We start from the raw sequence: 13,776 nt of genomic DNA on the forward strand, positions 1-13,776 counted from the left end.
GTCTAACCGATAAAAAGCTGAGCTGACTTTGCTAGGCGGAAAAGAAATGTTGGCAATCCACCCAACTGAAAGGGCGAGCTGGTTTTTGCTCGGTCACATTAAAGTACTGGAATTTTATAAAGTTTGAAAACCTGTCAAGGCCGAGCTGATTTTGCTCGGCCGCGTTCATGAGCCCTTAATTTCGAGCCGAGCATATTTTGCTCGGCATTTTAAAAGGTGAATTTGAAATTCCAAATGAGCCGAGCTGCTAGTTGAAGTTTGAACGCGTTTATGGAAATTTTGCACGTCGAAGGCAAAAAGCAATAGAAGTTAAACGGGCAAAAAGTTCAAATTTCATTGATTAACAAAATTGCGTTACAATTATGGGGCCATAGCCCGTTACATCCAAAAAAAAAAAAAACAAAAACAAAAACAACAAAAACAAGGAAGATCTTTAGTCCAGTTCAAGGTCCACGGTTTGCTCGGCTGCCTCCACCGTCTGCTCGGCAATCTCTGCTGTCTGCTCGGGCAGGTTTTCCCCGACGTCATCGTCTGCTCTATTCTCCGCAGCAACCCCCCGATCAGCCACTTCATCTTCCGCATGTTGGGATGCTTCGGTGGTGGTTTGCTCGGCTTGTTTCACGGCGGTAGCTTCTTCCTTGGCCTCTTTCCTTGCCTCAGCGATAAGCTGGTTCTGGGTAGCATTGGCGTACGCCTGCATATAGACCGAGATGTAGGCTGCAGGGGGGTTAAGGAACATGTCAGCGTCCTAACCAAGGCCAACTTTTTCCACGGCGACTTTCCAACCGCACTGGAAAAAGATGTCCTTGGTCGCTTGGACCTGGCGCTCTTAAGTCTTCTCGTCTTGAGCGTATCCCCGGTCCCCGGCATCATCGACCGCCTTGTCCATGGCTACCTTGTTAGCATCGCGCAGTTTCCTCAGCTCGGCAAGGTACCGAGCCTTCATCGACTTCACGGCCCATTGCTTGTCTTCGTCAGCTCGGTCGACCTTTTGGCTCAGGATATCTCGCTCCGCTGTGACCGCTTCTTGCGCGGCCTTGAGTTTTGTTATCTCGACCTTTTGGGCTTTATTCTCGGCGATGGCCTTACGCAGACTCTGCCGCATGGCGATCATACGCTCGTGGGCGAGGTAATTCTTTTGCGCGGCCTGCAAGCAAATGAGAGATCATAAGTACCAAGGCAACCGAACAAAAACCGAGCAATGACTTGAAGACAAACTGAAAAACTTACCAGCACTATCGACTTGGCTGTCGAGCGAAGCACTTTCAGATCGGACAGCTCGTCGTGCTTCTTCATGTCGGCTGGAAGGATTAGCCCCTTGGTCATGTTGAAACCAAGAGAGTAATCCTTGTCCGCATACACCGAATCTGCAGACGAGACTGCCTGGCCCTTGAACGTTATCTCGGGTGCCCAGACCGGGGGGGAACTTGGGGATTTGGAAGGCCCGCCTAGTGGTTGTTCGGTCTGGTCGCCCAGTTCGGTGGCGCCGAGCTCTGTGGAGTCTTCATCTGCGAGGCTTTGCCCGGCCGGGTCCTTCCTCGGTCTTTTCTTTAACCGGCCAGCCGGTTGTTCGCTGGCGAGGGCCAATACTGCACTCTTCTTCTGCCCGACAGGTGTAGATGATGTTCCCTCGGTTGCCTCCGGTGGTTGGGACTCGCCCTCCTCACCAGTAATCATGGACTTGATTGCCTTGATTTTTGCCATTTCTTGCTCGGCGGTGAGTGGAACAAGCCTGATCGGTGGCAGGTTTGGATCTGGTTCTGGGGATGGCGCACGCAGAAAGTCGGTAACCCAGCTCTTGCGCGGTGCGGTGTAGTGGTATGTCTATTCAAAGCCGAGCAGTTTCGAAGCCTCCCTCTCCTCAGCAGGATGGCACAGCAGGGCTCTGATGGCCTCTTGGTTGGCCTGGTGGTAGTCTGCTGCTAGGTGCTTATCTGCAAAAAGAAGACAAGTGTTAGATTGGCATGGAAAGTAATTGATGCATAAAGAAAATAGCGCGGTCAGCCGAGCGACTCACCGGCACTGGAAAAATCCTTTCTAATATACCATCCCGGTATGGGTGCCTCGGTGTCCTCATAGCGACCGGACACCCACAAAAAGTCGTCGTCATTGGTCTCCTTGTCCGGGTTGCCCTCTATTAGCTTTGCTCGGCCCTTCTTGACTTTGAGGTACCAGCAAAGCCCACTCTTATTTCTACTTAGACTATACTGATGGAAAATTTCGGCCAGACCGAGATTTAGACCGAGCCTCCGGTTCAACCCGGCGACCCTGTTTATTATTTTGTAAGTGTTATTTGAAACTTGGGTCGGGCAAAGCCTTGTCTGCCTCAAAAATTCGCAGATCAAGGGTTGAACCGGGAAGCGGAGCCCTCCCTCTACTATTGATACGACGGTGAAGAGGCACCGGTCTAGATCCCCCCAAGGGGTGTCTCCCTTTTTGGTGAGCTCTAAGACGACGTCATCTGGGATGTTGTACTCCCTACGAAACTCGGCCATCGCACCGGGCGAGCTCACCATGAATCGGTACTTGCCCATCTATCTCGGTTTTATTTGGTGAACTAACTTGTACCTCGGACAAAAATGTTTGGTGTAATTGCTCGGTCTTTGAGCTCCACCAGTGATGGTTCTTGACTGAACTGATCGGTCCTAGTTTGTTCTGCATTGTTAAAAAATGAGGCCAAGGGTTAGCGCGGCATAAATTCCACAGCTCCTATTGGAAATAGCTCAGTGAAAGATCTTTGGTGTTTTACCGGCCTGACCCCTATCTCGGCTAGACTACTTGGTCGATTTCCTAGCTCGGTTCATTCCCATTTGCAGATCTAATGGAGTATTCAGCTCGGTTAGGCCTTGAAGTGGAGACCTCAAGTTACAGCTCGGTGCGTTTCTATTTACCAATCTAATTAGAGTATTCAGCTCGGTTGCGACCTCGGTAAAAAGCCACAAACCAGTTTTTGCTCGGCTATAGCTCTACCTATGGATCTAAATGAGCATTTAGCTCGGTTCTACCCAGATTTAAACTGTTCATCCCAGAAGTGGGGCGAACTCGTTTGAACCAAGGAGGAACAAGGGGCTCAGAGGCCCCTTCCATTCTCAAAGTTCCCATTTGCCCTAGGGTGTGCAGGTTCTAAGTAAAGAAAGGGGGCACTGGTGGTCACAAACAAAAAAAAATAAATACGAAGCATAGTGGCAGGGAAATGAAGAACATGTATAAAAAAATTTGAGAAATAGAAACAGAAAATGCAAGGGAGGGTAGTGTAACTTGCCAGGGGAACAGATGCGAGGGTGAACGCAACCTTGAGAGCTCGATTGCGGCTTTCGAAAGGATCTGAAATGGAGGATGTAGCACTGAGACAGCAATGGCAGTGATCTTGGGGGTTCGAAGGTTTGGGAGGTTTAGGGTTTGTGTGGAAGAGAAGGTGAAAAGTGAAAGGTTTTAGGTCCTTCGTTGGAATACAAAATAGGGGGGAAGGAACCCCAAACGGCTGCGCCGTTTGAATTCTGCGCGTGCAGAACAGCTGGCTGCACGACCTAATGGCGTGAAGCCACGTGGCATTGGAAACGAGGCTGTCAGTACGGCTGTACGACCTTTGATGAGACTGCGGAGGAAATGGCCGACCAAACGGGACAGCTCGGCGATAGATATGCTCCCAATCATGCTCGACTTGATGATGGCGCAACTCGTCCGTTAGCTCGGTCACGATGGTAACCCCAATCATGACTAGGTCGGATGGGGTTAAGGGGCAATTGAGAGGTGCGCATTAGTACGGTCGAGCTACGATAACGCCGACCATGACGAACCACACGCCGCCGAGGAGACTCCTCTCTTGCTCGGCCCAGCGGCCTGACTTGCACGGCCAGAGAGGTCGACCGGTCAGACACGAACCAATGCCTGGCCGAGCTATAACACGGCCGAGCACGCAGCAGTGTCTGATGACCAAGCTAAAGAGTAGCCCAGACTGGACTTGAGATGCGATTAGCGTCGGCATGCGCTTAATCGATCAGCCGAGATGGACGGGCTTCATGTGATCAAGAATAAAGAACGGTGGAAGTCCAGCGTGCTTCATGGCCGTTCGGTCGGTTGGGACCGATCATAAATAGCCCGGCCATGAGCATAACACTTTGGCCCCTTTGCCAAGGGGCAGGTCGGCGTTCATTAGCTTGGTTATGTGTTCGAGGAGGCAATTCTCCACAGGGAACCAGCTGATCGTGGTACTTCGGTTAAGTGTGCCACCTGGGCCAATGGCGTGAGGGGGAGGACATCTGCTCCATGCACGCACCAATACCGTTTGGCAGTTCCGCATGTACTGGTTGAAGGACAAAATCTTTACACGCGTAAGGTGGTGAGAGGCAAGCACTGCCACCTGCCCAGGGAAGGACAATAGAGGTGGTGCGCGCACGATCTTGCGGTTGCATGGCCAGCCTAGAAATAGTGGAGGAAGGTGAACGTTAGAGGTATGCAACTTCTTCCCCAAAGAGAATACTCTCTCTCTAACAGTCTTCTTCTTCCTCAAGTGGACTGACTTGATCGTCGGAGGGTCTATCCGGCACACCACCACTGGGCAGCTCACCATTTCTGTGTTGCCAGGTAGACGCCGTCAAGAGAAGCTTGGAGTACAAGGAGTACGGAAAGCAGAGGATATTTCGCCCCCGTACAAATATATTTGTCCAATTTCATTTTAAACAAAATGATATCTTTTAAGTTTGTTGTATAAATCGTGGGATCACATAGAACAATAAATTCATATTTTATATTTGTAATTATTGACTACAATATCATGCTAGAAATTACAAGTAGAATAACAGAAAAAATACATAAAATAAAATAGCAACAAAAGGCAAACCAAAGCCTGCACTAGACAGTGTCCTTAAAACATATTCGTTGCCTCACTAGTTCGGTGCTGGAAGTTGTTCGACATCTGTCTCCTAGGACAGCTACAATAATGCACCGACTGAGTAGCTTTGGCGAATAGAACTTTGCAGCAGTCTCTCGTATGAAGAAAATAATATAAAACTGGAAAACTTATGGAGACAAGAAGAGCAGCAATTTCTAGTGTAGACAGCTGAAGGTGAGGGCCTCCTTTTATATACATGGAGGGAGAAAGGAAGAGGCTCCCCCACAACAAATGCATGATTTAATTCTGCATTAACCTGTAAAACTGATGGGTTTAAGTCTATCATCAATAGAGGAGTTACTAGCTATACACATAAGTTTTGTGTGTATATATATCTGTAACCCACAAATCTAGCTTGGCCCAAAAAGATTAAGATGAGGGTCCGAACCCCCACACTCAATCCATTCCAGCAAGCCCAAGCCCAAGACCAAGCCTAAGTCCCAAGTCTATCCACGAACCCGGCCTGGGCCGGTTTGGGCGGGCGAGCAACGCGCGCGCGCGTGTATATGGCAATTTTTGTATAACCAACTTGGACCATATTCTTGGCCCAAGTCCATCCTTGAAGCATCCATAACTCCCTTCCTTTGGAAAATTTGGATGCCCCAAAGGGCTTACACCCTTATGCAAAAAATGGGATTCAAATACCCATCAATGCTCTCCTCTACAATCAATGTGAGATACAAGGTTTTATACCTTTCCTAACACCTCCTTCATGAGGCCAACTTAATGAGTTGTGGTATAAAGATTTCATTACAAAGAATCTAAACCCACTTTACTCCACCTTAATTAAGGATTGGCACCCACTTTAATATTGCATTAAAGTCACCAAAAAACTATTATTTTTCCAACAAGTGCGAAGCACATACTCTGGTTTGCTGTACACACAGAGTTAGTACGAATTCTGTGTGTGGTGATTGTTGAATCCTGGAGACAGGACACCCGTTAATCTCGAGCACCAGTAGAGAGGGCGTTATTCTGTCTTAAAGACACAGTGTCCATACACTGGTCTCAATCACAACTTCATACCATTGTTTAATCTACAAAAGGTTGTAAGTCTATTATTTGATTTATTTATTCATATTGAATTAATTTTACTGAAACTATTATTTTCCAACAATTTTAAGATAGAATAATTACTTTAGCTTTAGGTTTCGATTAAATTAATGTTCTGGTTTTTTTTTTTTCCCCAGTGTGTCGATTCTGTTCAAATACAAAATATATTCTGCATGTTTTTGTTTTAAATACAGTTGCTATTTTAGACTGTTTTCCTGTTCTGTTTTTAATACAGAATTTCATACTGCAAATTTTGCATTTTCTGGTTTAATGCATAAGTTTAATATTCTGGGTAGTATTTCCTGTTAATGTACTATTTGTGGATTCTGTTATATATACTATAGTCATGTTTGTCTGAATCTGCTTGACTAATATTTTCAAACGCATATGAAGTAGAAAGAAGAAAAAAAATTTGTTTTTTGGAGAAACGTCATTTGGGACCACTATTATTTATTTGTTCGGTTTGGTGCACCTTGTTTGTGGTTTGCGCAGATCAAATACTTTATTGTTTATTTATAATTTGGTTCATTGTGCGTCAGGCTGTTTGTTAGTTTATATTTTATATTTTAGATATTAATATTTTGTTTGAATAGTTTAGATTTTGTTCATACGTGCTTCTATTTTTTAAGTGTAACAAAACATAATAAGTTTTTGGATAAATTATGCAAATGCTTCCTGTAGTTTACCAATTTTTTCATTTTGGTCTCCGTTTTTTCAATTTGATCAATTTTGCCCCTTAATTTTACGGATTGTGTCGTATTAGTCAAATAAATAACGGCGGTTAAGTTTGATGGACGGATAATCATATGACATTTCAATTTGGTCCTTATGATTATCCGTCCATCAAACTTAACCGCCGTTATTTATTTGACTAATACGACACAATCCGTAAAATTAAGGGGCAAAATTGATCAAATTGAAAAAACGGAGACCAAATTGAAAAAAAGGTAAATTACAGGGACTACCGCTATAATTTGCCCTAAGTTTTTTTTTTTTTTTTTTTTTGTATGTGGTGTTGTCTGCATCGCTTGTGGTTTGTCTTATTTTATCGGTTATTGGTTTCCTAGATTCTGAGTTTCTTTTATCTTGGTTATTTACATGAAAAGATTTGGTTTTGTTGTTTTGTTGAATCAGAAAATAGAACGTTTAAATGGCAACTGAGACTGTAATCAATGCTGGAAATGCAAACCTAACATCTGCATCTGTCATGGTTCCTACTCCTGTGGTTATTTCACTTCCCACCACTATTCTGGTAAACCACAATGAAAAGCCGAAAAAATTTAATGGGACAAAGTTTAAGAGATGGCAGCAGAAAAAATGTTATTTTATCTAACAAATCTAAATTTGGTAAGATTTGTCAAAGAGAATGCACCTGCTAGGGATGTAAATCTGGCCCAGCCCAGGCCCTGTCCGGCCCATGTCAAGCCTCGCGGGCTCTTGCCAAAATTTGGACTGGGCCGAGCAGGCCTACAAGCCAAAAAAATTAAGCTCAGGCCCAGGAATATTCGGGGCCTTGGGCAGGTCAGCCTGGTGGGCCTAGGCTTGGCCTTGAGCTTAGGCCAGGCTTGGGCGAGCATAACTATTTTTTTTTGTTTTTTTTTTTAAATTTTTTCTACCAAAAAATTATTATTTTCCACTAAAAAAGACACTGGACCTCAGGTGGGAGCGGGCCTCCAGTTTGGCCATGAGTGGGTGTTAAGCGAGCCGATGAGTTAGCCTATGGGCTGAGCCAAGTGGGCCGAGCTTCAAAATGATGGCCTAAGCCCAGACCCAGGGGCTCGAGCTGGGCTCAAGCCCGGGCCCACCCTGGTACCGGACGGGCTTCAGGCCATCCACAGGCCGCAGGCCATTTTTACACTCCTAGCACCCGCCTTGAGTGAGGACAAAACTAATCAGCAAGCAATTGCCGTAGTTGAGGCATAGAAGCATTCTGATTTTTTGTGCCAAAACTATATTTTGAATGAATTGGACAACATGTTGTATAACGTGTATAGTCCACTAAAAATGGCTAGAGATTTGTGGAAATCTTTGAACAAGAAGTACAAAACAGAGGATGCGGAGATCAAGAAATATGTGGTTGGCCATTTTTCTTGAGTATATGATGATGGACTCAAAGACCGTAATTAGTCAAGTCCATGAGCTTTAATTGATTTTGCATGAAATTCATGCAGAGGGTATGAGTTTGAGCGAATCTTTTCAAGTGGTAGTTATCATAGAAAAACTACCACCATCTTGAAAAGAGTTCAAAAACTACCTAAAACACAAACGTAAGGAAATGAAGTTAGAAGACTTGATTCTCCAGTTACGGATTGATGAAGATAACTACAAGGTAGAAAAGAAAAGAAATCCGAAATTTGTTTTCAAAGCAAAGGCTAACATAGTGGAGCAAGGACAAAAGGAGAAAAAGAAAAAGCATCCTAGGCAAAACTCTAAACAAAATGCTGGTCAGATATTTAAGATTGGACCTATAAAGTTCAAGGGAAAGTTCTTTGTGTGCAACAAGATAGGACATCAAATCAAATATTATCGGAACCGCAAAGATCAACAAGGTCCTTCCAAGAAGACAAAGTATGAGGAGGCACACATAATTGAATTGGAGACTTTGTCTGATGGAGTGACTGAGATGAATCTTGCAGCAGTTGTGTCTGAAGTAAATCTGATGGGGTCAAACTCCAAGGAATGGTGGGTAAACACCAGGGCAACATGACATGTGTGTGCAAATAAGAAAATGTTTACTACCTATCAACAAGTTAAAGATGACGAGCAACTCTTCATGGGAAACTCCTCTATTGCAAAATTTGAAGGACAAAGGAAGATTGTGCTCAAGACGACTTCGGGCATGGAGCTAACGTTTAACAATGTTTTGCATGTTCTAGAAATTCGGAAGAACTTGGTGTCTGGATCATTATTAAGCAAGACTGTAATTCCTAGTATTAATAAGAACATCACATCTTTTGCTTATTTGTTTTTATTTATGGCATGGTAGATTAGGACATGTTAACTATGATTCGTTGCGTAGATTAATTCACGTAGACTATCTACCTATTTTTTCTATTAACTCAAATCATAAATGTGAAGTGTGTGTTGAGGCAAAATTGACTAAGGCACCGTTTAACTCCATTGAAAGAAGTACTGAGGCACTGGATTTAATTCACAGTGATATTTGTTATTTGAAATTTGTTCAAATATAGGGGGGTAAAATGGTACTTCATCACTTTTATTGATGATAGCACGAGATACTGCTATGTGTATTTATTACGAAGCTAGGATGAAGCCTTGGAAAAATTCATTGAATATAAGACTGAGGTTGAAAATCAACTTGGCAGGAAGGTTAAGGCATTAAGACGTGATCGAGGTAGTGAATATGATGCTCTTTTTGGAACCTTATGTTCACAACTTGGAATCATTCATCAAACTACTACGCCTTATACACCATATCAAAATGGAGTTGTTGAGCAGAAAAATCGTACATTGAAAGAGATGATGAATGCCATGTTGATTAGCTAAGGTTTACCCTAGAACTTGTGAGGAGACGCAATTCTTTCTGCAAATTATATTTTGAATAAAATACCTCACAAGAAGATTATTAAAACTCCATATGAATTGTGGAAAGGCTAGGATCCTTCTCATAAATATTTGAAAGTGTAGGGGTGTTTAGCTAAAGTGGCCATTCTGGATCCTAAAGGGGTAAAAATCGAACCTAAAACTATTGATTGCATATTCATAGGATATGTACATAATAGTAGTGCTTATCAATTTTTAGTATACAAAAGTGATAGTCCAGATGTGCATGTCAATACTATACTCAAGTCAAGAAATGAATCTTTTTTTGAACATATATTTTCTTGTAAATCAATACAAGAGTCAAATTCTCTTAAACATTCTTATGAAAGTGCATTTGATCATAGTCAAGGACAAATTGAGGAAAATCAAGAAGGAACGAATGAGGAAGAACCTAGACATAGTAAGAGAGCTAGGACTAGTAAATCCTTCGGTCCTGACTTCTTGATTTATCTTCTGGAAAATGAGCCTCGAACATTTAAGGAAGCCATGTCTACGCCGGAAGCCATGTATACACTAGAAGCTCCTTTATGGAAGGAAGCTATTAATAGTGAAATTGATTTCTTCTTACAGAATTATATTTGGAGATTGGTGGATCTTCCACCAAGATGTAAGCCTCTTGGATATAAATAGATATTCAAGAGAAAAATGAAACCTAATGGATCAATTGAGAAATACAAGGCAAGACTTGTAGTAAAAGGTTATGGGCAATCAGAGGGAATAGATTATTTTGACACTTTTTCGCCTGTAACAAAAATAACATCCATTAGAATGTTGATTGCTATAGCGGCTTTATACAATCTTAAAATACATCAAATGGATGTTAAGACCATATTTTTAAATGGAGATCTGAATGAAGAAATCTACATGGAATAACCAAAAGGTTTTGTAGTTCCAGGGCAAGAAAAGAAAGTGTGCAAGCTTGTAAAATCTCTTTATGGTTTGAAACAAGCTCCAAAACAATGGCATGAAAAATTTGACAATATTATGATGTCAAATGGATTCAAAATAAATGAGTGTGACAAATGTGTTTATGTGAAACACATAAAAAAGGGATATGTCATTATTTGCCTATATGTAGATGATATACTAATTATTGGTAGTAATAATGAAATTATAAAACCTACCAAGAAAATGTTGAACACTAAGTTTGACATGAAAGACATGGGAGTAGCAGATGTGATTTTAGAAATTAAAATTACTAGAACATCTGATAGATATGCTTTGTTTCAAGGTCATTATGTAGAAAAAAGTCCCTAAGAAATTTAATAAATATGACAACCATCTTACAAAAACCGCTGTGGATGCTAGTCTTCATTTAATGAAGAACATGGGTGAAGGTGTATCACAACTAGAGTACTCCTGAATAATTGGAAGTTTAATATACCTTATGAATTGCACACGTCCTGACATAGCATATGATGTCAGTAAATTGAACAGGTACACGAGTAATCTAGGAAAAGATAATTGGACAGCCATAATTAGAGTACTTAGATATCTAAGATATACTTGGAATTATGGATTGAACTATACAAGATATCCAGCAGTACTGGAAGGGTACAGTGACGTTAATTAGATATCCAACACTAAAGACTCTAAGCCTACTAGTTGTTGTCTTTACCTTGGGAGGTGTAGCAGTCTCTTTGAAATCTTCCAAACAAACATGCATTACCAGGTCCACAATGGAATCCGAGTTTATTGCATTAGATAAAGCAGGAGAAGAAGCAGAATGGCTTCGACATTTTTTGGAAGATATTCCAATGTGGCCCAAACCTATGCTTGCAATTTGCATCCATTGCAATAGCCAAACAACTATGGCTAGGGCACAAAATAATATATATTACAGTAAGTCTCGTCATATACGTCATAGACATAATACCGTTAAACAACTGCCCTCAAATGGAATTATTTCCATTGAATATATAAGGTCAAGAGATAATATTGCGGATTCGTTAACAAAAAGTTTGACTAGAGAGCAAGTTATGAGATCATCGAGGGGAATGTGATTAAAGCCTACCAATTAAGAATTGACTTAATGGAAATCCAACCTAGCTAACTAGAGATCCCAAGATCTAGGTTCAAAGGCATAACCAAATTAAGTATGATTCTCGACCATTCCTAAGGAGACAAATCTCCTACCCATTTTCTATGATAACAAGTGATGTCTGCAGCGAGAATTAAGATAAGTTTTACTTTTAATGAAGTTTATATCTTGGCAAACCAAGTAGGGTATAGCAAAATACTCTTAATGAGCATCACCTATATGAGTGTGAACTCGGCTAGTTCTATGAGAATGCTAAGGCTACATTCTCTAGAGCACTCATGAAAACCAGGTATTGCCCAGGGCCAAAACAAGCACAACCAAAAGAACCAAGTTATGTGTGAAAACAAAACTGTGCGAAAGCTATTGTCTCAGTTTACACTAACGGCAGAATAATTCAAGACATCATGTTCACTGATCAGCCAGTGAACCTGATAATGTCTTACAAGGGAAGGTTCAAGGCCCAAAGCCACCTATCTTATGCAGGATGTTTTTAGTTTTGTACGTTCTTAATTTAAATGTTGTTGCATTTCCTATTCATCAATTTCAGTCATGTGGCGGATTGTTGGGAAAATGGTTTTAATGTTGATTTTTCAGAAACTTTACGCTAATAATTATGTAGGACCCACAAGTCATTTTTGGAGGGTCCGAGTAGCAATGCGTTTGTCGCCGTGTGGTGAACAAGATTATGTAATTAGTAAGTTAAACCCATTTACAGGTGAATGGAAAATTGACTCCAAAGTGAGGTTCATGAACATTAGACATGTTGGTGAAATTCTCAATTGGTGTTGTATGGTCGTGTACCACATAGAAAATTTAAGGAAAATTTGGAGAAGATATAAGGTCCTAGATTGAACCTTGGGCCTGAACCCAAAGGGCACCTAGAGTATGAGTTAGGTTGGGTCGGCCCGGTAGTTATCTTTTTGGGCCAAAATTATTTGTTGGAAAAATTTGAATTTCATATTCAAATTTTACGGTACGGTGCGGTCCGGCAAACGGACATGTCTCTTTCCGAAAAGGTTCTCTCATTTTCTATTTAATGGCCGTTCCTCCATCCGATTTTTGGCATCAAATTTTTTTCAGATTTTCTACTTTCTTCATCCTCTGTTCATCCTGCATATTCCATGTTTTAGAGTTTAAGTTTGAGGGAATGCAAAACACATACTCTGATTCACTGTACACACAGAGTTAGTGCAAATTCTGTGTGTGGTGATTGTTGAATCCTGGAGACAGGACACCCATTAATCTCGAGCACCAGTGAAGAGGGAATTATTCTGTCTTAAAGACATAGTGTCTATACACTAGCCTCAATCGCAACTTCATACAATTCTTTAATCTGTAAAAGGTTGTAAGTCTATTATTTGATTTATTTATTCATATTCAATTAATTTTATCGAAACTATTATTTTCCAACAGATCTATATTCTAGGAGTGTAGACCTACACTTTAAAAGTGTAAAATGAGTCGTTAGAATGTTGTCGGAGGACTGCCGGAGCATTGCTGAAAATCTCTTAATGAAATTATACTTAAATAGAATACCTTTACGGACTCTTCTAAGACACTTGGCTTCCTGGGAGTTGACTCTTGCATTCGGCCGAACGGATAGCGACTAACTCATAAATACAAGATAGCATACACTAACTAATAGAGCTCTTAGCTCTAGCTTTCTTAGAGGCTAACCACCTTCACCTCCTCTACTATGAAGACCTTTAGCTTACTCATGGGTGTGTAAAGGACTGGTTGCTTATGAGTTACTTGCTTTAGAGGCATCTTTCGCCGAAAAGAAAAACTCGTTATTAACTTGCCTGGACTTGACGTTCGTTTAGCTTTATTCTAGGCAAGAGCAATAAATATAAATGTTATCAAACAAACCCTTAAATAGTAATTACTATTTTGAGGTGTTGTAGGTAAAATAATAATTATTATTATTATTATTTTAAATTAATGTTTCACAATAATGACTATTTTAAAAAATTAGTAAATTTTAATAAATTAATATTTACATATGATATTTTATTTTTTATAAATCATAACAAGGCAAAATATTGAGGGAAAATAGTTAAATACTATTTGTCATTAGTTTTATGTATTTAAAATTAATTTAAAATATAAAAGAGAGCACACTTTTCAAGAATTAGAGGTCACCTGTTTAGTGCAAGTAATATTTTAAATAGTAAGTTTATTAATAACAAATAGTAAATAAGTGAATACTAAATAATAAGTATGTTTG

Source organism: Camellia sinensis, chromosome 1 (genome assembly GCF_055761805.1).
Source record: "Camellia sinensis isolate YWXY chromosome 1, ASM5576180v1, whole genome shotgun sequence".
Lineage (NCBI taxonomy): Eukaryota > Viridiplantae > Streptophyta > Magnoliopsida > Ericales > Theaceae > Camellia > Camellia sinensis.